Below are 26,035 nucleotides of genomic sequence, written 5' to 3' on the forward strand. Positions count from 1 at the left end.
GCTCAGGTATTTGAAGATAAATATTGACTTTTTCAGCTGTAATGGGGTTGGCTGAATTTTGCTATTGGAAGTCATGTTTCTTTTGATCATGAACATTATCTCATGGACTCTTCATATTATTTTGATATGAAATGAGATGAGGTCTGAATTATTCTAAAGAATTAAATGGTGTTTATTTTATATAGTTTGAATTGTGCAGATGAACCCAGAGGCTATGGGTGGGTTACCAGCTCTAATTTAGGAAATGTGGACTCTGACTAAAAAACATTGTCCATCTGAACATTTCTGAAGAAATGTATGGCTAATGGACTTTAAGAAGAGTGGAGTGTACTATTCCATTGTACATGCTTCCTATTCTGGAATGGATGAGACATATTTATCTTAACGAACCTTCATAAACATTTGTTATTTCTGAAATACTGGTGCTACATTAATTCAGGGAAAGGAAAAATGAGAGTTCTGGTTTCCTTGTGAGTCAACAGCACTTGGAAAGAACAGAACTGCTACCAGAATAAAGAGGTAAATAAAGATGAATGTTTTCAGACCCTGGGTGAATTGCAGAAAGCTTTGACCATGAGCACAGTTCCAGGATCTATGTACAGCTTCTCAGTACTTCTAGTCCAATTGTAAAGGTCGATGGAATTCATAGGAAATACAAGGAAGCCAGACTGATGAGAACTCAGACATTAGTAAATAAAGGTTTTTTGGCTCCTGAAGTAGAGAACACCGACCTGTTGTATTTCTGGGAGAGATGAGAAGACACGGAATTGGAAGTTGAAGAAGGAGGTCACAGATCTCAGTTCCTGCCTGTGACCAAAAATAGGAAAAGGACTGGAGTTGCTTCGCATATTTTTCTTTCTTGTCATGTAGATGTGTCATTTGTATTAATTAATATATTTTCCTTGTCCCTTCTTACCAGTGTGATTTTATGCAAGTTGTCAGTGGTGATATTTAAAATATAGTCTCTTGGTTAAGGGAATAGTCAAATGAGTGTGGCTGAACTTAAGGAATAAATACAACTGATTCAATGCCTGAGACTGCCTGTTTGTTCCATTTGGGGGAAAGAGTGGGAACTTTTTCACTTGTAAGTGTAGCTCTGTAGATGGGTAAAAATGTGGAGTTGTGTTGTTATATGGAAGTTCCAATGTGAGTAAATGGTGTGTGTGAAAGTTGAGGAACTAAAAGTGTGAAAACTGCCCATTACAAATTCATTGTCTTTTGATTCAAATCTACCCTGTATGTGCCCTACTTGTTGATACTGGATGTCATCAACATTTAATTTTTGCCATGTGGCACAAATGGCACCGCCTTTCTCAGTTAGTGCACTATTGGGTTTGGCCAGCAAACCCTGAGATGGTGAATGAAACGTTTACTCCAGACACCTTCATAGGAGAATGGAGAGGCCTGAGGAACAGACACTCTAGTGGCAAAAAGCCTTCAGCCAAGCTTTATCTCCAGTTTCATTGGGGTCATATCAATACACCAAGCACAAGCACAAAGCAAGGAGGAAAGTAAGTATAGCCTTACTGTCAGGACAATAATATATGGGACATCGTGTGGTAAGGGCAGAGAGGCTAGGAGTTCATGAAGTACATGAGTACCACATGTGCCTGTTTCTCCTTGAAATTTAAACATTTCCTCCTTAGAGGAGAGCCTTGAGCTACAGTAAGAATGTGGCCACTTTCAGCCAGGAAATTTCAATGTAGGCCTAAGGTTCTGGGCATTCCTCATTTGTTTTTCAATTAGTCTCACCCAGGGAGGCGAATGGAAGTCAGATTTTGTGTATGCAGATACTGAATTCCTACAGGGCACCAGAGCAAGACGTCTCAGGAGAAAAAGCATTTTTCTTTTCGGGGTATTTTTTTTTGAACCCTATTTTAATTTATTGGCAAGTCAATCTAGAATGAGATAGGATTTTTTTTCTATGCAGGGAAATTGTTTTCAATCTGTCATAATATGGACGCACACATCTTCACCTTGGAAAATGTACCATTTCAAGCTTTAGCCAGGGAAGATTACTCTTTTTTCAGTTTCACAATTTTTGTGCTGCTGCCAGAAGTCTTAGCATTTGCTTTGAACTCGGCCTTCAGTGCATCTCTCACTGCTTTTGCATGGATCTGGGAGTACTGGATGTAGCTGATGTTGCGAGGGTGGGCACATCAGGTCGAATCACAAGGATGCCTCAATGTCGGCTCGACGCGTGGCCCAGCAGCAGGAAGGACTCTTTTCGTGTTTTTAAAAAAAGATTTTATTTATGTATTTGTCAGAGAGAGATTGAGTGAGCACAAGCAGGGAGAGTGGCAGGCAGAGAGAGAAGCAGACTCCCTGCTGAGCAGAGAACCCAATGCAGGACTCAATCCCAGGACCCTGGGATCATGACCTGAGCTGAAGGAAGAGATTTAACTGAGTGAGCCACCTAGGTGTCCTACTTTTGGTGTTGTTCCCCCTTGATCTTATGATGCTATTGACAGTGGCCTGGAGAAGACTTAGCTTCTCTTGTCTTTGGGTGAGTGAGTATGGCATTGTAGCAGGTTGTGTTCTAGAGGGCTGCCTCCCAGGGAATCTTGCCAGTTCTTTAGTGAGAGTTTTCCTGCCCAACAGGCTTGGTCTACAGCGTGTTGGTGAATTTCTTTCCTTCCTGGGGATTCTGATCCCACCTTGCCCAATAAACAGAATGTCAGTCATATTCTTTCAAATGTATTCCATTTTTTGGATGCTCTACCTCAGCCCTAGAGGTGATGTCTGCTTCGTGTACCTTCTACTTCTGGTTTCCATAGAGTTTTCTTTGATCTCGTTCATAATTAATTACCTCTTTCTTTTTTTTTTAATTTTCTTTTTTCTTTCTTTTCAGTGTAACAGTATTCATTGTTTTTTTCACCACACCCAGTGCTCCATGCAATCCGTGCCCTCCCTAATACCCACCACCTGGTTCCTACAACCCCCCACCCCCCGCCCCTTCAAAACCCTCAGTTTGTTTCTCAGAGTCCATAGTCACTCATGGTTCACCTCCTCTTCCAATCTTCCTCAATTCCCTTCTCCTCTCTTTCTTAATAATTCTGTCTATCAGATTTTCCCTGTTAAAATGACTGATGTGGTTTCTGCCTCCTTACTGGACACAGGCTGATATTAACATCTAAACTGAATTGTATGTTCTCACAGTATATGGGAAACGGTAATGGAGGAATGTTCAAATTTATTTAAAAAAAAAACAATAAAGCCATAAATATACTCATTGGGATCTGTGCATATATTTTAAATACTCTACATGATAATACATTATATGACATGTTTATCTCCTACTTCCATATGGCTTGTGCCTTTATGACAGTGGATTACTTTTAGATGGGCTATGGGTATATTTCCATTGAAATGGAGAGGAAAGGAAGGTATGGATGGGATATGAATTATCCACACATAAAAAAGAGGTATCCTTTGAAACAAATGCACCAGCTGCCATGGTTTTAGCCAGATGGTTTTAACCAGAAAGAATGGTTAAAACCATCATTCTTGGGAGGAGTGAGGTCAGCATCATGGCAGAATGAGTCCTTCCATTTGTCTCCCCCTTTCTGTTTACAACTAGTAGGATTCCAAAACCCAACAAAGGTTCCTCTGCACAGCACACCAGACACCAAAGGTATCCATCCATGTTTACATTTGAAGGAGTGTGGATTGGGCCTCATGGAGACCAGAGCCCAGGCAGCTTGGTAAGGCCTGTTACCTTGGCTTCTACAGTGGTGGTAATGCTCACCTGTGACTCCTGTGGCAGAGAAGGTGGGGGTGGAAAGGGATGAGTAAAAGTCTATTTGGCCCTGTGGGCTGTGGCTGGAGGACCCATATTTATGAAGCCACAGAGCAGGGTCCCCTGAAGTAGGACATCTGTGACCAGGAGGGGACAGTGGGGGGAAGGAAAAGGCAAGGGAGAGAGGCAGAGAAGAAGAAACACTTTATGCACCATCTGACCTGAGAGTTCAGCAACAGAACTCCCAGGTCTGAGGGACTCCTGAACTTGAGAATCCTCTACCTGGAGTGTGGGGCACACCCAAAGCCCAAGGGCTTAGTACATACTGGCCCCTCCAGTGTGCCAGCCTCCTACTTTTTTTTTTTTTCTTTAAGCCTGGTCTATACAGCCACCAGGGCTACTCTGGAAAGAGCAACCAAAAACTTGTGCTCTTCTGCCATCTGTTGTAATACTAAAGAACGGCCTCTAACCTCCCACCCATGAACTGTTAGAATCAAAGTTAACAAAATTTTACCTACACACAAAAGGTGTTGGCTACTTCAAACTATTTGGCAGAGGAAAATCTCCTTAAAGAGCATGAAAAATCATGGTAATATGGTTTTGCTAAAAGGAAATGACTGTTCTCCAGCCACCAACCCTACATTTACAGAGGATTGTGATCTAAGTAATAGAGAATTCAAAATAACTGTCAGAACAGAATTCAGCAAGATACAAGAGAATTGGGCAATTCAATGAACTCAGTAATAAAATGAATGGCTAGAAGGAGTACTTTACCCAAGAGACTGAATTTCTAAAAAAGCACCAAACTGAAATTCTGGAGCTGAACTCAGTAAATGAGATGAAGAATGCATTAGAAACATTGGAAATAGAGCAGATGAGGTGGAAGGGAGAATACATGGTTTGAAAGGTGGAATCTAGAAATGATTCAGGTAGAAGTGAAGAGAACTAAGGTTTATTTTTTTTTAAGTGAAGAAACCCTGGGGTGCCTGGCTGCTTCAGTTAGTGGGGCATCTGACTCTTGATCTTTGGGTTGTGACCTGGAGCCCTAAGTTGAATGTAGAGATTACTTAAAAGAAAAGCAAGCTTAGAAAATGTTAGAGAGGAGTAGGGAATTTGGGTAAATTGGAAGGGGAGGTGAACCATGAGAGACTATGGACTCTGAAAAACAGTCTGAGGGGTTTGAAGTGGCGGGGGGGTGGGAGGTTGGGGTACCAGGTGGTGGGTATTATAGAGGGCACGGCTTGCATGGAGCACTGGGTGTGGTGGAAAAATAATGAATACTGTTTTTCTGAAAATAAATAAATTGGAAAAAAAAAAGAAAGAAACTGTAGAAATTCTGCAACAGCTAACAGTCTCCATTAGGAGAACCTGTTAAGAATGGTGGGTATACCAAAAGGAGAAGAGAAGGAGAAGAGGGACAGAGTTGTTATCACAAAAGTGTTGTCTGTGAACTTCCTAATCCTGGGGAAAGAAGTGGACATAGAAGTCTGTGAAGTTAATAGCTAACCTTTTTATCTCAATACAAAAGTACCATCTCCAAGACACTTTCCAATGACACTGTCAAATGTCAATGATAAAGAAGGAAACTTGAAAGTATAGAAGAAAGTAACCTAAAAATGAGCCCCCATAAGAGAGAACATCAGCAGATTTCTCAGCAGAAATTCTGCAGACCAGGAGAGAGTGGAATGATATACTCATAGCATTGACAAATAAATATTGTCAGACAAGAAATCTGTATCCAGGATTTATCTTTCAGACATGAAGGAGAAATAAAGACTTCCCCAGACAAAGAACACTAGAGGGAATTCCCCACCACTAGTCCTGCCTCCAAGACATATTGAACAGAACTTTAATACTGTAATGAAGAGATGAAGGTAAATTAATACTGTAATGAAGAGATGAGACTCTGAGTTAGCTGGCAGAGTCAGAAACTGTAACCTTATTTTAGAATAGGGCACTGAACACTTAATGATAACAGCAATGGTTAAAATTATTAAAAATAAATAGAGCTACTACAGTTGGTAACAAACCCATACCAGGAAAAGAGTTTGTGACAGCAAAAATGCAAAAGGAGAGAAGGAAAATGAGAACAGCCATGTAGGCATATGAAGAAAAGTTGCCAACAGCAGCAAAAACACCATTTAATCTCTGAGACAGTTTATACAAACCTCAGGGTAAGACAAAACATTATCTAGAGCAGAGAGAACCTTAAAAAAGGGGAAACTCAGCGAATCATCATGGAAAACCAGCAACTGACAGAAGTAGAAACACAAAGAAGAAGAAATAATAAAGATACAGAACAACCAGAAAAGAAAAGATAAAATGACAATAGCATCAATAATCACTTAAACGTAAGTGGATGACTTTACCAATCAAATGACAGAGAGTGCCTGATAAATTAAAAACATAGACCCAAGTTTGTGTCGCTTTCAGAAGGCTCATTTTAGCTGTAAGGACAAATGTAGGTTTATAGTGTAGGAATGGATGTGGATAACCCAAGCAAATGGTACCAATAAGAAAGCAGGTGCAACCATATGTACATCAGACAAGATAGACTTCAAGCCAAAAAGAAGATACAACAGTTGTAAATACATGTGCCCTCAACACCTGAGCATTGAAATACATTAAACAAATACAGATCATAAGGGAGAAATACACAGTGATCCAGTAATAGGGACCCCAGTACCCCATGGTCCACAATGGATGGATCATCCAGATGCAGAATCGGCAAGGAAACAGAACGTAACCACACTTCAGAAAAAAATGACAGACATTTACAGAACATTCTGTTCAGCAGCAGAGGAATGCATATTCTTCTCCTCTGTACATTGATAGTGTAGATCCCCTGATGGAAGACAGAAATCTTAACAAAATTAAGAAGACTGAAATCATATCATTCAACTTCTCTGACTACATTGGTATGAAAGTAAAAATGAACAAGAGGAAACTGAGTTGACCGAAAAACATGTGGGAAAGAGGTGACAACATTTTAAACAACTGAGGCCAGACACCTGAGGCCAGATTCTTGGACTAGTCTTGAAAGCATATGCAGAACTACATTGTATTAGTTGCAATATTACCTTAGCTGCACGTCACGTTTTATTCCCTATTAAGGATGTTTTTGCATCTCTTAACCTCATGCATGATCAATCATTTACTTTGCTTTTTACCCCTACTCCCAGTTTACCCACTGATTATAAAAACCTAATGGGGAGTGGAAAGAAACATTTGTCTCAAAATTATCTGACATACCTGATCATTCCAGGTCCCTAATGGGGTGCCTTATTTTCCAGAAGAATATAGAGCTCCAGATTGTTTCAAGGTCCACCCTCTCAAGGTTTCCAGAAACACCTCATCGTCCTCCTTCACCTACCTACATTCACCTCCTTCCCCAAACAAGTAGTGGATGTCCCTTTCCCACCAGAGGGCAATGCAGCCTTGGGAATGATAGCCAGCCTTCTCACTAAGCTTTCCTTGTGATAAGGAAGCTTTCTTTGCCTCAAACCCATGTCTCAGACATTGGCTTACTGGGCATTGGGTGCTCAACTAGTCCGAGTTTGGTAACACAATCAATAGGTCAAAGAGGAAATCAAAAAGGGAAATAAAATAATGGTCTCAAACAAGTGAAAATGAAAATACAACATATCAAATTTTGTGGGCTGCTGTAAAAGCAGTTCTGAGAGGAAGTTTAGAGCAACAAAAAAATTAGAAAGATGTCAATCTGCCTTTACACTTCATTGAACTAGAAAAAGAGGGACAAATTAAGCCCAAAGTTAACAAAAGGAAAGAGATAATAAAAAATCAGAGCAGAATTAAATGAAATAGAGGCCAGAAAAACAATCAAAAGGATCAATGAAACTAAAAGCTGGTTCTAGAAGATGATGAACACAAACTGGCAAAAAGTTAGCTAGTCTAAGAAAAAAAGAGACATAGTACTGTACGGTGACTAATATAATAAAAAAAGAAGAAATAAAAGAGGGTTATTACAACGGGTGGGACAGGAATATGTAGAATCATGAAAGACTATGAATAATTGCATATCAACAAATTATATATCTAAAGGAAATGGGTACATTCCTAGAAACACACAACTGACCAAGACTGACTTAGGAAGATGTAGACAACCTGCACAGACCAGTCTAGTCATCTGAGAGGCAAAGGTGGAGGCTGAAGGGCAGGAAGACAGGCTTGTAGGGGAGGCACAGACACCAGAAAGCATGGGATTGAGGAACACATGGGGCCTACAGGCCCCCACATTATGACTGGCATACACAAGGAGCTCTCCTTATGGCCATTCTCTGCCCACTGATAACCAGATAAACTCTGACCTGGCTGAGTTCCAAGAGCCCCCTCCACTTGCCTCTGTATTCATTGTGGAGAACTGGGCACCAGGAGCTTTGGAACAGTTACAGTGAGATTCCAGAAAAATGGCATCCCCTCTCCACTGTTATCCCTGCCAGAAAGACAGCTCTCCCTGTGGTCCTGCCTATTTGTCTCTTCCCCCAGGGCCCAGCTGGTGGAGGATGTGCCCTGGGACAATGTCCCTGCTGCGAAAGGGCAGGTCTTTCTACTACCATCTGACTAAATAGGACAAGTACTGACTCTGCCTTCACACCAGTGTGAGGAACCCCAGCCCTCAGGACACTTATCCAGGCCCCACCCCTCCTAGCATCCTGCACAGCCACCATGGAGCTTTTCTGAATGGCAATGTGCACTCCAAAGTCCCTGTTATTGAAGAGAACTTGTTAGAGGACAAAGATTTGTTGAAGCCATGCCATGCTTGGAAGCTGTCCTGATGTTCTTCCTGATCTTAGTCCTGTGAACTCCCTGCAATGAACACCTTTCTGACGTTAATCAGAGCAAAATGTGCTCCCTGACCAGCCTGCCAGTGTGCCTGTCCTTCCACCAGCCATGAACACAGGAAGCTCCCTACCTGACCTGCACTTTCCCCTGGCATTTCCCACCTCCCAGGGCCCTGAGGAGACCTGAGTGAGGACATCCATACCTCCAAATTAAGACACGGCATGAGCCACATCAGGATCAGTGGGAGCCAGTGCCTGGACCAAGCTTGGGCTATGATGAGACAGGACTTTACTCCCTGCTCAGCTACCCATCCTGTAGTCTTCCCTGGGCAGTCCCAACCCCTGGGCTTCCTAGAGCAGTCCCCACCCCCATGTTCAAGGCTCTGATAGCCACCCCTCACTGTCAGCCTCCTCCCTGGGTCACCCTTCACTCAGTGCTCTGGTTCTCTCATCCTCCAATTCCTCCCCCTCTGCTTCATCTCCTGTGCTGGGTAACCCCCTTACCCAGATTCTTCCCCTGGAATCCCTTCCTGCCACCACCATGTTCCTCTCAGCCTCCTGAGCTTGCCCAAGGGCTCAGCTGACACCCAAGAGCAACTGCCCAGAAATTTTGTGACAACAATGTCATCTGCCTTGTCCTGCATCACTCAGGGTGTCCCCCTGGATACCAGCAAACTGTCCACTGTCCAGAGGCTGCCTCCATACCCATACAGCCCCCCAAATTTGGTTCTGCCCACCCAGCCACCTACCCCAAAGTCTCTATAACATCCTGTGATGTCCTCTCTGGCCTGCTCAAAGCAACCTTCAGGTGGGCAGCCCCTGGGTAGCCCACCACACTGTGGGACACTATACCCACCCAGATCAATGGGCATGGGCAAGAATTTTACCATCATCCAGTGAGGGACTTCAGCCTGGGGAACCTGTTTCCTCACAGCATGCTCTTTGATGACTGCTGCTAGGACTTGTTTGTCCCCTGGCATGCACACACTCTGTCTCAGCAGCAAGAATGGTTTAGCATGGAAGCCCATCAACCAGCCTGGTATTGGATCCCCCAGCTTTTCTGAGGGGCCTTTATTTTTAGGAAACAAGGGGCCAATTAGTGGCCTACAGGACCCCCATGCCCTCAACCACCAGAACTTGACCCTCTGTTCCTGCCATGGCTCAGGGCCCAACATCATCCTCCCAGGAGGGTCCTCCCCAGGTTATTGTAAGGAGATTGTGGCAGCTCTGGCTGGAGTGCCTGGCTTTGAGGGGTCATCAACCTAGCTGGGGTCAGGGTTGGGGCTGGATAAGTTGTTGCACATGAAAACACTGGGCCTGGAACGATTCCACATGCTGAGCGACCCCTATGGCTTGCTGTGTGATCCTGCTGTGGAGGACTCATTCCAAAGTCAGCATCTGCAGTGAGGAGCCTTCTCAACCTTCCTCTTCTTGGCCCTGCTCCATCACTGTTCCTTTTCTCCATTCCCCTGGGCCAGTAGAGACTCCACTCTGCCCACAGAGCCTCTGTCTAACCTGAATGAAAGATCCCAAGAATGAGGAAAAGTCAGGGGTTTGTCCTGGTGGCCCCTGAATTCTGCACAAGGGTTGGGTCCAGTGAAGCTCAAGGGGGACCTAACACTTATAACCTGTAACTCAAGAGATAGAGTAAGCAATCAAAAAACTCCCAAAAGAAAACCTCGTGGTCAAATGGCTTCACTAGTGAATTCTATGAACATGCAGTGGAAAACTAACACCAATACTCCTCATTCTTCCAGAATGTTAAGGAAGAGGCAACAATTTTGAATTCATTCTACAAAGGCAGTATCATTTTGATAGCAAACCAGATAAGGACATCGCCACAAGAAAAAAGCAATAAACCAGTATCCTTGATGAATACAGATGCGAAAATTCTCAGTTATCAAACCGAGTTCACACATTAAACAAATTAGGCACCATGGCTAAATGGGATTTATCTGTGGAATGCAAGGGTAGTTGAACTTACAAAGATCAATAAGTGTAATTCAATACACCAAGAAAAGGAAAGATGAAAATCACACAATCATCTCAAAAGTTGCCCAAGGAAATTAGACAAAATATACCATTTTTTTTAATTTTTAATTTTTCATAAACATATAATATATTTTTCCCCCAGGGGTACAGGTCTGTGAATCGCCAGGTTTACACACTTCACAGCACTCACCAAAGCACATACCCTCTCCAATGTCCATAACCCCATCCCCCTTCTCCCAACCCCCCTCCCCCCAGAAACCCTCAGTTTGTTTTGTGAGATTAAGAGTCACTTATGGTTTGTCTCCCTCTCAATCCCATCTTGTTTCATTTATTCTTCTCCTACCCACGTAAGTCCCCATGTTGCATCACCACTTCCTCATATCAGGGAGATCATATGATTGTTGTCTTTCTCCGATTGACTTATTTCGCTAAGCATGATACGCTCTAGTTCCATCCACGCTGTTGCAAATGGCAAGATTTCATTTCTTTTGATGGCTGCATAGTATTCCATTGTGTATATATACCACATCTTCTTTATCCATTCATCTGTTGATGGACATCTAGGTTCTTTCCATAGTTTGGCTATTGTGGACATTGCTGCTATAAACATTTGGGTGAACGTGCCCCTTCAGATAACTATGTTTGTATCTTTAGGGTAAATACCCAGTAGTGCAATTGCTGGGTCATAGGGCAGTTCTATTTTCAACATTTTGAGGAACCGCCATGCTGTTTTCCAGAGAGGTTGCATCAGCTTGCACTCCCACCAACAGTGTAGGAGGGTTCCCCTTTGTCCGCATCCTCGCCAGCGTCTGTCATTTCCTGACTTGTTAATTTTAGTCATTCTGACTGGTGTGAGGTGATATCTCATCGTGGTTTTGATTTCTATTTCCCTGATGCCGAGTGATATGGAGCACTTCTTCATGTGTCTGTTGGCCATCTGGATGGCTTCTTTGCAGAAATGTTTGTTCATGTCCTCTGCTCATTTCTTGATTGGATTATTTGTTCTTTGGGTGTCGAGTTTGCTAAATTCTTTTTTTTTTTTTAAGATTTTATTTATTTATCAGAGAGAGAGAGGGAGAGAGCGAGCACGGGCAGACAGAGTGGCAGGCAGAAGCAGAGGCAGAGGGAGAAGCAGGCTCCCCGCCGAGCAAGGAGCCCAATGTGGGACTCGATCCCAGGACACTGGGATCATGACCCGAGCCGAAGGCAGCTGCCTAACCAACTGAGCCACCCAGGCGTCCCGAGTTTGCTAAATTCTTTATAGATTTTGGACACTAGTCCTTTATCTGATATGTCATTTGCAAATATCTTCTCCCATTCTGTCAGTTGTCTTTTGGTTTTGTTAACTGTTTCCTTTGCTGTGCAAAAGCTTTTGATCTTGATAAAATCCCAATAGTTTATTTTGCTCTTGCTTCCCTTGCCTTTGGCGATGTTCCTAGGAAGATGTTGCTGTGGCTGAGGTCAAAGAGGTTGCTGCCTGTGTTCTCTTCAAAAATTTTGATGGATTTCTTTCTCACATTGAGGTCCTTCATCCATTTTGAGTCTATTTTTGTGTGTGGTGTAAGGAAATGGTCCAATTTCATTTTTCTGCATGTGGCTGTCCAATTTTCCCAACACCATTTATTGAAGAGGCTGTCTTTTTTCCATTGGACATTCTTTCCTGCTTTGTCGAAGATTAGATGACCATAGAGTTGAGGGTCTATTTCTGGGCTCTCTATTCTGTTCCATTGATCTATGTGTCTGTTTTTGTGCCAGTGCCATGCTGTCTTGGTGATGACAGCTTTGTAATAGAGCTTGAAGTCTGGAATTGTGATGCCACCAACTTTGGCTTTCTTTTTCTACATTCCTCTGGCTATTTCTGGTTCCACATAAATTTTAGAATTATTTGTTCCATTTCTTTGAAAAAGATGGATGGTACTTTAGTAGGAATTGCATTAAATGTGAAGATTGCTTTAGGTAGCATAGACATTTTCACAATATTTATTCTTCCAATCCAGGTGCATGGAACATTTTTCCATTTCTTTATGTCTTCCTCAATTTCTTTCATGAGTACTTTATAGTTTTCTGAGTATAGATTCTTAGCCTCTTTGGTTAGGTTTATTCCTAGGTATCTTATGGTTTGGGGTGCAATTGTAAATGGGATTGACTCCTTAATTTCTCTTTCTTCTGTCTTGTTGTTGGTGTAGAGAAATGCAACTGATTTCTGTGCATTGATTTTATATCCTGACACTTTACTGAATTCCTGTACAAGTTCTAGCAGTTTTGGAGTGGAGTCTTTTGGGTTTTCCACATATAGTATCATATCATCTGTGAAGAGTGATAGTTTGACTTCTTCTTTGCCGATTTGGATGGCTTTAATTTCCTTTTGTTGTCTGATTGCTGAGGCTAGGACTTCTAGTACTATGTTGAATAGCAGTGGTGATAATGGACATCCCTGCCTTGTTCCTGACCTTAGCAGAAAAGCTTTCAGTTTTTCTCCATTGACGATGATATTTGCGGTGGGTTTTTCATAGATGGCTTTGATGATATTGAGGTATGTGCCCTCTATCCCTACACTTTGAAGGGTTTTGATCAGGAAGGGATGCTGTACTTTGTCAAATGCTTTTTCAGCATCTATTGAGAGTATCATATGGTTCTTGTTCTTTCTTTTATTGATGTGTTGTATCACATTGACTGATTTGCGGGTGTTGAACCAGCCTTGCAGCCCTGGAATAAATCCCACTTGGTCGTGGTGAATAATCCTTTTAATGTACTGTTGAATCCTGTTGGCTAGTATTTTGGTGAGAATTTTCGCATCTGTGTTCATCAAGGATATTGGTCTATAGCTCTCTTTTTTGATGGGATCCTTGTCTGGTTTTGGGATCAAGGTGATGCTGGCCTCATAAAATGAGAATACTTTATCCACCAAGAATACTTTATCCACATAAGAATACTTTATCCACCAAGACTGACATTCAAAATGGATGGAGAGATAAAGAGTTTTCAAGACCAGCAAGGCTTAAAAGACTATGCAACCACCAAGCCGACACTGCAGGAGATATTAAGGGGGGGTTCCATAAAAGAGGAAAAATCCCAAGAATAGCATTGAACAGAAATATATAGACAGTCTACAGAAAGAAAGACTTCAAAGGTAACTCGATGTCAATAAAAATGTATCTATCAATAATCACTCTCAATGTGAATGGCCTAAATGCACCCATAAAACGGCACAGGGTTGCAGATTGGATAAAACGACAGGACCCATCCATATGTTGTCTACAAGAGACCCATTTTGAACCTAAAGATACACGCAGACTGAAAGTGAAGGGATGGAGAAGCATCTTTCATGCCAATGGGCCTCAAAAGAAGGCTGGGGTAGCGTTTCTCATATCAGATAAATTGGACTTCAAACTAAAGACTGTAGTCAGAGATACAGAAGGACACTACATAATCCTTAAAGGGACTATCCTCCAAGATGATCTAACAATTGTGAATATCTATGCTCCCAATATGGGAGCAGCCAATTACTTAAGAAAACTGTTAATCAAGATAAAGAGTCATATTGATATGAATACACTAATCGTAGGAGATCTTAACACGCCTCTTTCAGAATTAGATCATCGAAGCAGAAAATCAATAAAGAAACAAGAGCATTGGGGAGGGGTCAAGATGGCGGAGAAGTGGCAGGCTGAGACTACTTCAGCTAGCAGGAGATCAGTTAGAGAGCTTCTCTAAAGAGTGCAAACACCTGCAAATCCATCGGCAGATCGAAGAGAAGAAGAACAGCAATTCCAGAAACCGAAAAACAACCACTTTCTGAAAGGTAGGACTGGCAGAGAAGTGAATCCAAAGCGACGGGAAGATAGACCCTGGGGGGAGGGGCCGATTCCCGGCAAGCGGCGGAGCAACGGAGCACAGAATCGGGACTTTTAAAAGTCTGTTCCGCTGAGGGACATCACTCCAGAGGCTAAACCGGGCCGAAGCCCACGCGGGTTCAGCGTGGCCTCAGGTCCCGCAAGGTCACAGAAGGATCGGGGGTGTCTGAGTGTCGCAGAGCTTGCGGGTATTGGAGCGAGAAAGCCGGCTGCAGAGACAGAGCCGACAGTAAGCTCGCAGTTCGGGGTTACCTTGAACCGGTCGCAGGCTTGGTGAGCTCGGAGCGCAGTCGGAGGTCAGGCAGACGGGAGTTACTGGGTGCTGTTCTCTGAGGGCGCACTGAAGAGTGGGGCCCCGGGCTCTCGGCTCCTCCGGGCCAGAGACCAGGAGGCCGCCATTTGTATTCCCGTCCTCCGGAACTCTACAGAAAGCGCTCAGGGAACAAAAGCTCCTGAAAGCAAAGCCCAGCGGATTACTCAGCCTGGCCCCTGGTAGGGGCGGTGCAATTCCGCCTGGGGCAAAGACACTTGAGAATCACTGCACAAGGCTCCTCCCCCTGAAGATCAATCCAGCCAAGACCAAGTTCACCTACCAAGGAGTACGGTTTCAATACCACGGAGAGCAGCAGAATTCCAGAGGAGGAGAAAGCAAAGCACGGAACTCATGGCTTTCTCCCTGTGATTTTTTAGTCTTGCAGTTAAAGTAATTTTTTCTTTTTCATTTTTTTCTCTACTTTTGCCAAATTTTTAAATTTTTTTTAATTTTCTTAAATTTTTAAAAATTTTTTTATCTTTTACCCTTTTCATTTTTAACGTTTTTAAACTAGTTTATCTAATATATATATATTTTTCTTTTTCATACTTTTCTTTCTTCATTTTCTTTTTTTAATTCCTTTTTTTTTCTTTTCTTTTTTTTGAACCTCTTTTTATCCCTTTCTCTCCCCTCATGATTTGGGATCTCTTCTGATTTGGTTAAAGCATATTTTCCTGGGGTTGTTGCCACCCTTTTAGTATTTTACTTGCTCCTTCATATACTCTTATCTGGACAAAATGACAAGGCAGAAAAATTCACCACAAAAAAAAAGAACTAGAGGCAGTACTGAAGGCTAGGGACCTAATCAATACAGACATTGGTAATATGTCAGATCTAGAATTCAGAATGACAATTCTTAAGGTTCTAGCCGGGCTTGAAAAAGGCATGGAAGATATTAGAGAAACCCTCTCCGGAGATATAAAAGCCCTTTCTGGAGAAATAAAAGAACTAAAATCTAACCAAGTTGAAATCAAAAAAGCTATTAATGAGGTGCAATCAAAAGTGGAGGCTCTCACTGCTAGGATAAATGAGGCAGAAGAAAGAATTAGCGATATAGAAGACCAAATGACAGAGAATAAAGAAGCTGAGCAAAAGGGGGACAAACAGTTACTGGACCATGAGGGGAGAATTGGAGAGATAAGTGACACCATAAGATGAAACAACATTAGAATAATTGGGATTCCAGAAGAAGAAGAAAGAGAGAGGGGAGCAGAAGGTATACTGGAGAGAATTATTGGGGAGAATTTCCCCAATATGGCAAAGGGAGCGAGCATCAAAATTCAGGAGGTTCAGAGAACGCCCCTCAAAGTCAATAAGAATAGGCCCACACCACGTCACCTAATAGTAACAGTAATAGTAATAGTAACAGTCATTACAAGTCTTAGTGACAAAGAGAAAATCCTGAAAGCAGCCCGGGAAAAGAAGTCTGTAACATACAATGGTAAAAATATTAGATTGGCAGCTGACTTATCCACAGAGACCTGGCAGGCCAGAAAGAGCTGGCATGATATTTTCAGAGCACTAAACGAGAAAAACATGCAGCCAAGAATACTATATCCAGCTAGGCTATCATTGAAAATAGAAAGAGAGATTAAAAGCTTCCAGAACAAATAAAAACTGAAAGAATTTGCAAACACCAAACCAGCTCTATAGGAAATATTGAAAGGGGTCCTCTAGGCAAAGAGAGAGCCTAGAAGTGGTAGATCAGAAAGGAACAGAGACAATATACAGTAACAGTCACCTTACAGGCAATACAATGACACTAAATTCATATCTCTCAATAGTTACCCTGAATTTTAATGGGCTAAATGCCCCAATCAAAAGACACAGGGTATCAGATTGGATAAAAAAACAAAACCCATCTATATCCAGATTTAAAGTGAGGGGGTGGAAAAGAATTTACCATGCTAATGGACATCAGAAAAAAGCAGGAGTGGCAATCCTTATATCAGATCAATTAGATTTTAAGCCAAAGACTATAATAAGAGATGAGGAAGGACACTATATCATACTCAAAGGGTCTGTCCAACAAGAAGATCTAACAATTTTAAATAGCTATGCCCCCAACGTGGGAGCAGCCAACTATATAAACCAATTAATAACAAAATCAAAGGAACACATCAACAATAATACAATAATAGTAGGGGACTTTAACACTCCCCTCACTGAAATGGACAGATCCATCCAAGCAAAAGATCAGCAAGAAAATAAGGGCTTTAAACGACACACTGGACCAGATGGACATCACAGATATATTCAGAACATTTCATTCCAAAGCAACAGAATATACATTCTTTTCTAGTGCACATGGAACATTCTCCAGAATAGATCACATCCTCGGTCCTAAATCAGAACTCAACCGGTATGAAAAGATTGGGATCATTCCCTGCATATTTTCAGACCACATTGCTCTGAAGCTAGAACTCAACCACAAAAGGAAGTTTGGAAAGAACCCAAATACATGGAGACTAAACAGCATCCTTCTAAAGAATGAATGGGTCAATCGGGAAATTAAAGAAGAATTGAAAAAAATCATGGAAACAAATGATAATGAAAACACAACAGTTCAAAATCTGTGGGACACAACAAAGGCAGTCCTGAGAGGAAAATATATAGCGGTACAAGCCTTTCTCAAGAAACAAGAAAGGTCTCAGGTACACAACCTAACCCTACACCTAAAGGAGCTGGAGAAAGAACAAGAAAGAAACCCTAAGCCCAACAGGAGAAGAGAAATCATAAAGATCAGAGCAGAAATCAATGAAATAGAAACCAAAAAAACAATAGAACAAATCAACGAAACTAGGAGCTGGTTCTTTGAAAGAATTAATAAAATTGATAAACCCCTGGCCAGACTTATCAAAGAGAAAAGAGAAAGGACCCAAATAAATAAAATCATGAGTGAAAGAGGAGAGATCACAACGAACACCAAAGAAATACAAACTATTATAAAAACATACTATGAGCAACTCCATGCCAACAAATTTGACAATCTGGAAGAAATGGATGCATTCCTAGAAACATATAAACTACCACAACTGAACCAGGAAGAAATAGAAAGCCTGAACAGACCCATAACCAGTAAGGAGATTGAAACAGTCATTAAAAATCTCCAAACAAACAAAAGCCCAGGGCCAGACGGCTTCCCGGGGGAATTCTACCAAACATTTAAAGAAGAACTAATTCCTATTCTCCTGAAACTGTTCCAAAAAATAGAAATGGAAGGAAAATTTCCAAACTCATTTTATGAGGCCAGCATCACCTTGATCCCAAAACCAGACAAGGATCCCATCAAAAAAGAGAGCTATAGACCAATATCCTTGATGAACACAGATGCGAAAATTCTCACCAAAATACTAGCCAACAGGATTCAACAGTACATTAAAAGGATTATTCACCACGACCAAGTGGGATTTATTCCAGGGCTGCAAGGCTGGTTCAACACCCGCAAATCAGTCAATGTGATACAACACATCAATAAAAGAAAGAACAAGAACCATATGATACTCTCAATAGATGCTGAAAAAGCATTTGACAAAGTACAGCATCCCTTCCTGATCAAAACCCTTCAAAGTGTAGGGATAGAGGGCACATACCTCAATATCATCAAAGCCATCTATGAAAAACCCACCGCAAATATCATCGTCAATGGAGAAAAACTGAAAGCTTTTCTGCTAAGGTCAGGAACAAGGCAGGGATGTCCATTATCACCACTGCTATTCAACATAGTACTAGAAGTCCTAGCCTCAGCAATCAGACAACAAAAGGAAATTAAAGCCATCCAAATCGGCAAAGAAGAAGTCAAACTATCACTCTTCACAGATGATATGATACTATATGTGGAAAACCCAAAAGACTCCACTCCAAAACTGCTAGAACTTGTACAGGAATTCAGTAAAGTGTCAGGATATAAAATCAATGCACAGAAATCAGTTGCATTTCTCTACACCAACAACAAGACAGAAGAAAGAGAAATTAAGGAGTCAATCCCATTTACAATTGCACCCCAAACCATAAGATACCTAGGAATAAACCTAACCAAAGAGGCTAAGAATCTATACTCAGAAAACTATAAAGTACTCATGAAAGAAATTGAGGAAGACATAAAGAAATGGAAAAATGTTCCATGCACCTGGATTGGAAGAATAAATATTGTGAAAATGTCTATGCTACCTAAAGCAATCTTCACATTTAATGCAATTCCTACTAAAGTACCATCCATCTTTTTCAAAGAAATGGAACAAATAATTCTAAAATTTATGTGGAACCAGAAATAGCCAGAGGAATGTAGAAAAAGAAAGCCAAAGTTGGTGGCATCACAATTCCAGACTTCAAGCTCTATTACAAAGCTGTCATCACCAAGACAGCATGGCACTGGCACAAAAACAGACACATAGATCAATGGAACAGAATAGAGAGCCCAGAAATAGACCCTCAACTCTATGGTCATCTAATCTTCGACAAAGCAGGAAAGAATGTCCAATGGAAAAAAGACAGCCTCTTCAATAAATGGTGTTGGGAAAATTGGACAGCCACATGCAGAAAAATGAAATTGGACCATTTCCTTACACCACACACAAAAATAGACTCAAAATGGATGAAGGACCTCAATGTGAGAAAGAAATCCATCAAAATTTTTGAAGAGAACACAGGCAGCAACCTCTTTGACCTCAGCCACAGCAACATCTTCCTAGGAACATCGCCAAAGGCAAGGGAAGCAAGAGCAAAATAAACTATTGGGATTTTATCAAGATCAAAAGCTTTTGCACAGCAAAGGAAACAGTTAACAAAACCAAAAGACAACTGACAGAATGGGAGAAGATATTTGCAAATGACATATCAGATAAAGGACTAGTGTCCAAAATCTATAAAGAATTTAGCAAACTCGGGACGCCTGGGTGGCTCAGTTGGTTAGGCAGCTGCCTTCGGCTCGGGTCATGATCCCAGTGTCCTGGGATCGAGTCCCACATTGGGCTCCTTGCTCGGCGGGGAGCCTGCTTCTCCCTCTGCCTCTGCTTCTGCCTGCCACTCTGTCTGCCCGTGCTCGCTCTCTCCCTCTCTCTCTCTGATAAATAAATAAAATCTTAAAAAAAAAAAAAGAATTTAGCAAACTCGACACCCAAAGAACAAATAATCCAATCAAGAAATGAGCAGAGGACATGAACAAACATTTCTGCAAAGAAGCCATCCAGATGGCCAACAGACACATGAAGAAGTGCTCCATATCACTCGGCATCAGGGAAATAGAAATCAAAACCACGATGAGATATCACCTCACACCAGTCAGAATGACTAAAATTAACAAGTCAGGAAATGACAGACGCTGGCGAGGATGCGGACAAAGGGGAACCCTCCTACACTGTTGGTGGGAGTGCAAGCTGATGCAACCTCTCTGGAAAACAGCATGGCGGTTCCTCAAAATGTTGAAAATAGAACTGCCCTATGACCCAGCAATTGCACTACTGGGTATTTACCCTAAAGATACAAACATAGTTATCTGAAGGGGCACGTTCACCCAAATGTTTATAGCAGCAATGTCCACAATAGCCAAACTATGGAAAGAACCTAGATGTCCATCAACAGATGAATGGATAAAGAAGATGTGGTATATATACACAATGGAATACTATGCAGCCATCAAAAGAAATGAAATCTTGCCATTTGCAACAGCGTGGATGGAACTAGAGCGTATCATGCTTAGCGAAATAAGTCAATCGGAGAAAGACAACAATCATATGATCTCCCTGATATGAGGAAGTGGTGATGCAACATGGGGACTTACGTGGGTAGGAGAAGAATAAATGAAACAAGATGGGATTGAGAGGGAGACAAACCATAAGTGACTCTTAATCTCACAAAACAAACTGAGGGTTTCTGGGGGGAGGGGGGTTGGGAGAAGGGGGATGGGGTTATGGACATTGGAGAGGGTATGTGCTTTGGTGCGTGCTGTGAAGTGTGTAAACCTGGCGATTCACAGACCTGTACCCCTGGGGGAAAAATATATTATATGTTTATGAAAAATTAAAAATTAAAAAAAATGGTATATTTTGTCTAATTTCCTTGGGCAACTTTTGAGATGATTGTGTGATTTTCATCTTTCCTTTTCTTGGTGTATTGAATTACACTTATTGATCTTTGTAAGTTCAACTACCCTTGCATTCCACAGATAAATCCCATTTAGCCATGGTGCCTAATTTGTTTAATGTGTGAACTCGGTTTGATAACTGAGAATTTTCGCATCTGTATTCATCAAGGATACTGGTTTATTGCTTTTTTCTTGTGGCGATGTCCTTATCTGGTTTGCTATCAAAATGATACTGCCTTTGTAGAATGAATTCAAAATTGTTGCCTCTTCCTTAACATTCTGGAAGAATGAGGAGTATTGGTGTTAGTTTTCCACTGCATGTTCATAGAATTCACTAGTGAAGCCATTTGACCACGAGGTTTTCTTTTGGGAGTTTTTTGATTGCTTACTCTATCTCTTGAGTTACAGGTTATAAGTGTTAGGTCCCCCTTGAGCTTCACTGGACCCAACCCTTGTGCAGAATTCAGGGGCCACCAGGACAAACCCCTGACTTTTCCTCATTCTTGGGATCTTTCATTCAGGTTAGACAGAGGCTCTGTGGGCAGAGTGGAGTCTCTACTGGCCCAGGGGAATGGAGAAAAGGAACAGTGATGGAGCAGGGCCAAGAAGAGGAAGGTTGAGAAGGCTCCTCACTGCAGATGCTGACTTTGGAATGAGTCCTCCACAGCAGGATCACACAGCAAGCCATAGGGGTCGCTCAGCATGTGGAATCGTTCCAGGCCCAGTGTTTTCATGTGCAACAACTTATCCAGCCCCAACCCTGACCCCAGCTAGGTTGATGACCCCTCAAAGCCAGGCACTCCAGCCAGAGCTGCCACAATCTCCTTACAATAACCTGGGGAGGACCCTCCTGGGAGGATGATGTTGGGCCCTGAGCCATGGCAGGAACAGAGGGTCAAGTTCTGGTGGTTGAGGGCATGGGGGTCCTGTAGGCCACTAATTGGCCCCTTGTTTCCTAAAAATAAAGGCCCCTCAGAAAAGCTGGGGGATCCAATACCAGGCTGGTTGATGGGCTTCCATGCTAAACCATTCTTGCTGCTGAGACAGAGTGTGTGCATGCCAGGGGACAAACAAGTCCTAGCAGCAGTCATCAAAGAGCATGCTGTGAGGAAACAGGTTCCCCAGGCTGAAGTCCCTCACTGGATGATGGTAAAATTCTTGCCCATGCCCATTGATCTGGGTGGGTATAGTGTCCCACAGTGTGGTGGGCTACCCAGGGGCTGCCCACCTGAAGGTTGCTTTGAGCAGGCCAGAGAGGACATCACAGGATGTTATAGAGACTTTGGGGTAGGTGGCTGGGTGGGCAGAACCAAATTTGGGGGGCTGTATGGGTATGGAGGCAGCCTCTGGACAGTGGACAGTTTGCTGGTATCCAGGGGGACACCCTGAGTGATGCAGGACAAGGCAGATGACATTGTTGTCACAAAATTTCTGGGCAGTTGCTCTTGGGTGTCAGCTGAGCCCTTGGGCAAGCTCAGGAGGCTGAGAGGAACATGGTGGTGGCAGGAAGGGATTCCAGGGGAAGAATCTGGGTAAGGGGGTTACCCAGCACAGGAGATGAAGCAGAGGGGGAGGAATTGGAGGATGAGAGAACCAGAGCACTGAGTGAAGGGTGACCCAGGGAGGAGGCTGACAGTGAGGGGTGGCTATCAGAGCCTTGAACATGGGGGTGGGGACTGCTCTAGGAAGCCCAGGGGTTGGGACTGCCCAGGGAAGACTACAGGATGGGTAGCTGAGCAGGGAGTAAAGTCCTGTCTCATCATAGCCCAAGCTTGGTCCAGGCACTGGCTCCCACTGATCCTGATGTGGCTCATGCCGTGTCTTAATTTGGAGGTATGGATGTCCTCACTCAGGTCTCCTCAGGGCCCTGGGAGGTGGGAAATGCCAGGGGAAAGTGCAGGTCAGGTAGGGAGCTTCCTGTGTTCATGGCTGGTGGAAGGACAGGCACACTGGCAGGCTGGTCAGGGAGCACATTTTGCTCTGATTAACGTCAGAAAGGTGTTCATTGCAGGGAGTTCACAGGACTAAGATCAGGAAGAACATCAGGACAGCTTCCAAGCATGGCATGGCTTCAACAAATCTTTGTCCTCTAACAAGTTCTCTTCAATAACAGGGACTTTGGAGTGCACATTGCCATTCAGAAAAGCTCCATGGTGGCTGTGCAGGATGCTAGGAGGGGTGGGGCCTGGATAAGTGTCCTGAGGGCTGGGGTTCCTCACACTGGTGTGAAGGCAGAGTCAGTACTTGTCCTATTTAGTCAGATGGTAGTAGAAAGACCTGCCCTTTCGCAGCAGGGACATTGTCCCAGGGCACATCCTCCACCAGCTGGGCCCTGGGGGAAGAGACAAATAGGCAGGACCACAGGGAGAGCTGTCTTTCTGGCAGGGATAACAGTGGAGAGGGGATGCCATTTTTCTGGAATCTCACTGTAACTGTTCCAAAGCTCCTGGTGCCCAGTTCTCCACAATGAATACAGAGGCAAGTGGAGGGGGCTCTTGGAACTCAGCCAGGTCAGAGTTTATCTGGTTATCAGTGGGCAGAGAATGGCCATAAGGAGAGCTCCTTGTGTATGCCAGTCATAATGTGGGGGCCTGTAGGCCCCATGTGTTCCTCAATCCCATGCTTTCTGGTGTCTGTGCCTCCCCTACAAGCCTGTCTTCCTGCCCTTCAGCCTCCACCTTTGCCTCTCAGATGACTAGACTGGTCTGTGCAGGTTGTCTACATCTTCCTAAGTCAGTCTTGGTCAGTTGTGTGTTTCTAGGAATGTACCCATTTCCTTTAGATATATAATTTGTTGATATGCAATTATTCATAGTCTTTCATGATTCTACATATTCCTGTCCCACCCGTTGTAATAACCCTCTTTTATTTCTTCTTTTTTTATTATATTAGTCACCGTACAGTACTATGTCTCTTTTTTTCTTAGACTAGCTAACTTTTTGCCAGTTTGTGTTCATCATCTTCTAGAACCAGCTTTTAGTTTCATTGATCCTTTTGATTGTTTTTCTGGCCTCTATTTCATTTAATTCTGCTCTGATTTTTTATTATCTCTTTCCTTTTGTTAACTTTGGGCTTAATTTGTCCCTCTTTTTCTAGTTCAATGAAGTGTAAAGGCAGATTGACATCTTTCTAATTTTTTTGTTGCTCTAAACTTCCTCTCAGAACTGCTTTTACAGCAGCCCACAAAATTTGATATGTTGTATTTTCATTTTCACTTGTTTGAGACCATTATTTTATTTCCCTTTTGATTTCCTCGGACTGGTTGAGCATCCAATGCCCAGTAAGCCAATGTCTGAGACATGGGTTTTGAGGCAAAGAAAGCTTCCTTATCACAGGGAAAGCCTAGTGAGAAGGCTGGCTATCATTCCCAAGGCTGCATTGCCCTCTGGTGGAAAAGGGGTAGCCACTACTTGTTTGGGGAAGGAGGTGAATGTAGGTAGGTGAAGGAGGCGATGATGTGTTTCTGGAAACCTTGAGAGAGTGGGCCTTGAAAGAATCTGGAGCTCTATATTCTTCTGGAAAATAAGGCACCCCATTAGGGACCTGGAATGATCAGGTATGTCAGATAATTTTGAGACAAATGTTTCTTTCCACTTCCCATTAGATTTCTATAATCAGTGGGTAAATTGGGAGTAGGGGGTAAAAAGCAAAGTAAATGATTGATCATGCATGAGGTTAAGAGATGCAAAAACATCCTTAATAGGGAATAAAACGTGATGTGCAGCTAAGGTAATAATGCAACTAATACAATATAGTTCTGCATATGCTTTCAAGACTAGTCCAAGAATCTGGCCTCAGGCATCTGGCCTCAGTTGTTTAAAATTTTGTCATCTCTTTCCCACATATTTTTAGCTCTACTCAGTTTCCTCTTGTTCATTTTTACTTTCACACCAATGTAGTCAGAGAAGTTGGCTCATATGATTTCAATCTTCTTAATTTTGTTAAGATTTCTGTGTTCCATCAGGGGATCTATCCTGGAGAACATTCAAGGTACACATGAGAAGTATATGCATTCCTCTGCAAGTGGACAGAATGTTCTGTAAATGTCTGTCACTTTTTTCTGAAGTGTGGTTACATTTTGTTTCCTTGCCAATTCTGTATCTGGATGATCCATCCATTGTGGACCATGGGGTACTGGGGTCCCTATTACTGGATCATTGTCTATTTCTCCCTTATGATCTGTATTTGTTTAATGTATTTCAATGCTCAGGTGTTGAGGGCACATGTATTAACAATTGTTGTATCTTCTTTCTGGCTTGAAGTCTATCTTGTCTGATGTACATATGGTTGCACCTGCTTTCTTATTGGTACCATTTGCTTGGGTTATCCACATCCATTCCTACACTATAAACCTACATTTGTCCTTACAGCTAAAATGAGCCTTCTGAAAGCGTCACCAACTTGGGTCTATGTTTTTAATTTATCAGGCACTCTCTGTCATTTGATTGGTAAAGTCATCCATTTACATTTAAGTGATTATTGATGCTATTGTCATTTTATCTTTTCTTTTATGGTTGTTTTGTATCTTTATTATTTCTTCTTCTTTGTGTTTCTGTCTACTTTTGTCAGTTGCTGGTTTTCCATGATGATTCCCTCAGTTTCCCCTTTTTCAAGGTTCTCTCTGCTCTAGATATTGTTTTGTCTTACCATGAGGTTTGTATAAACTGTCTCAGAGATTAAATGGTGTTTTTGCTGCTGTTGGCAACTTTTCTTCATATGCCTACATGGCTATTCTCATTTTCCTCCTCCCCTTTTGCATTTTTGCTGTCACAAACTCTTTTTTTGGGGGGGGGGGGTATGGGTTTGTTACCAACTGTAGTAGCTCTAGTTATTTTTAATAATGTTAACCATTGCCATTATCATTAAGTGTTTAGTGTCCTATTCTAAAATAAGGTTACAGTTTCTGACTCTGTTTGCCAGCTTATTCAGAGTCTCTGTACCTTCATCTCTTCATTACAGTATTAAAGTTCTGTTCAGTATGTCTTGGAGGCAGGACTAGTGGTGGGGAATTTCCTCAAGTGTTCTTTGTCTGGGGAAGTCTTTATTTCTCCTTCATGTCTAAAAGATAAATCCTGGATACAGATTTCTTGACTGACAATATTTATTTGTCAATGCTATGAGTATGTCATTCCACTCTCTCCTGGCCTGCAGAGTTATCTGCTGATGTTCTCTCTTATGGGGGCTCAGTTTTAGGTTACTTTCTTCTACCCTTTCAAGTTTCCTTCTTTATCATTGACATCTGGCAGTGTCATT

The 26,035-nt window shown here is 42.4% G+C and overlaps 2 pseudogenes; one reads left to right on the top strand and one right to left on the bottom strand.

The window, feature by feature from the left end:
- Positions 1 to 8,166: 8,166 nt before the first annotated feature.
- Positions 8,167 to 9,948, top strand: LOC122905978 (annotated as a pseudogene).
- An 11,463-nt stretch (positions 9,949 to 21,411) lies between these two features.
- Positions 21,412 to 23,193, bottom strand: LOC122906042 (annotated as a pseudogene).
- Positions 23,194 to 26,035: the final 2,842 nt, after the last annotated feature.

The sequence above is a fragment of the Neovison vison genome, chromosome 1 (genome assembly GCF_020171115.1).
Source record: "Neovison vison isolate M4711 chromosome 1, ASM_NN_V1, whole genome shotgun sequence".
NCBI lineage: Eukaryota > Metazoa > Chordata > Mammalia > Carnivora > Mustelidae > Neogale > Neogale vison.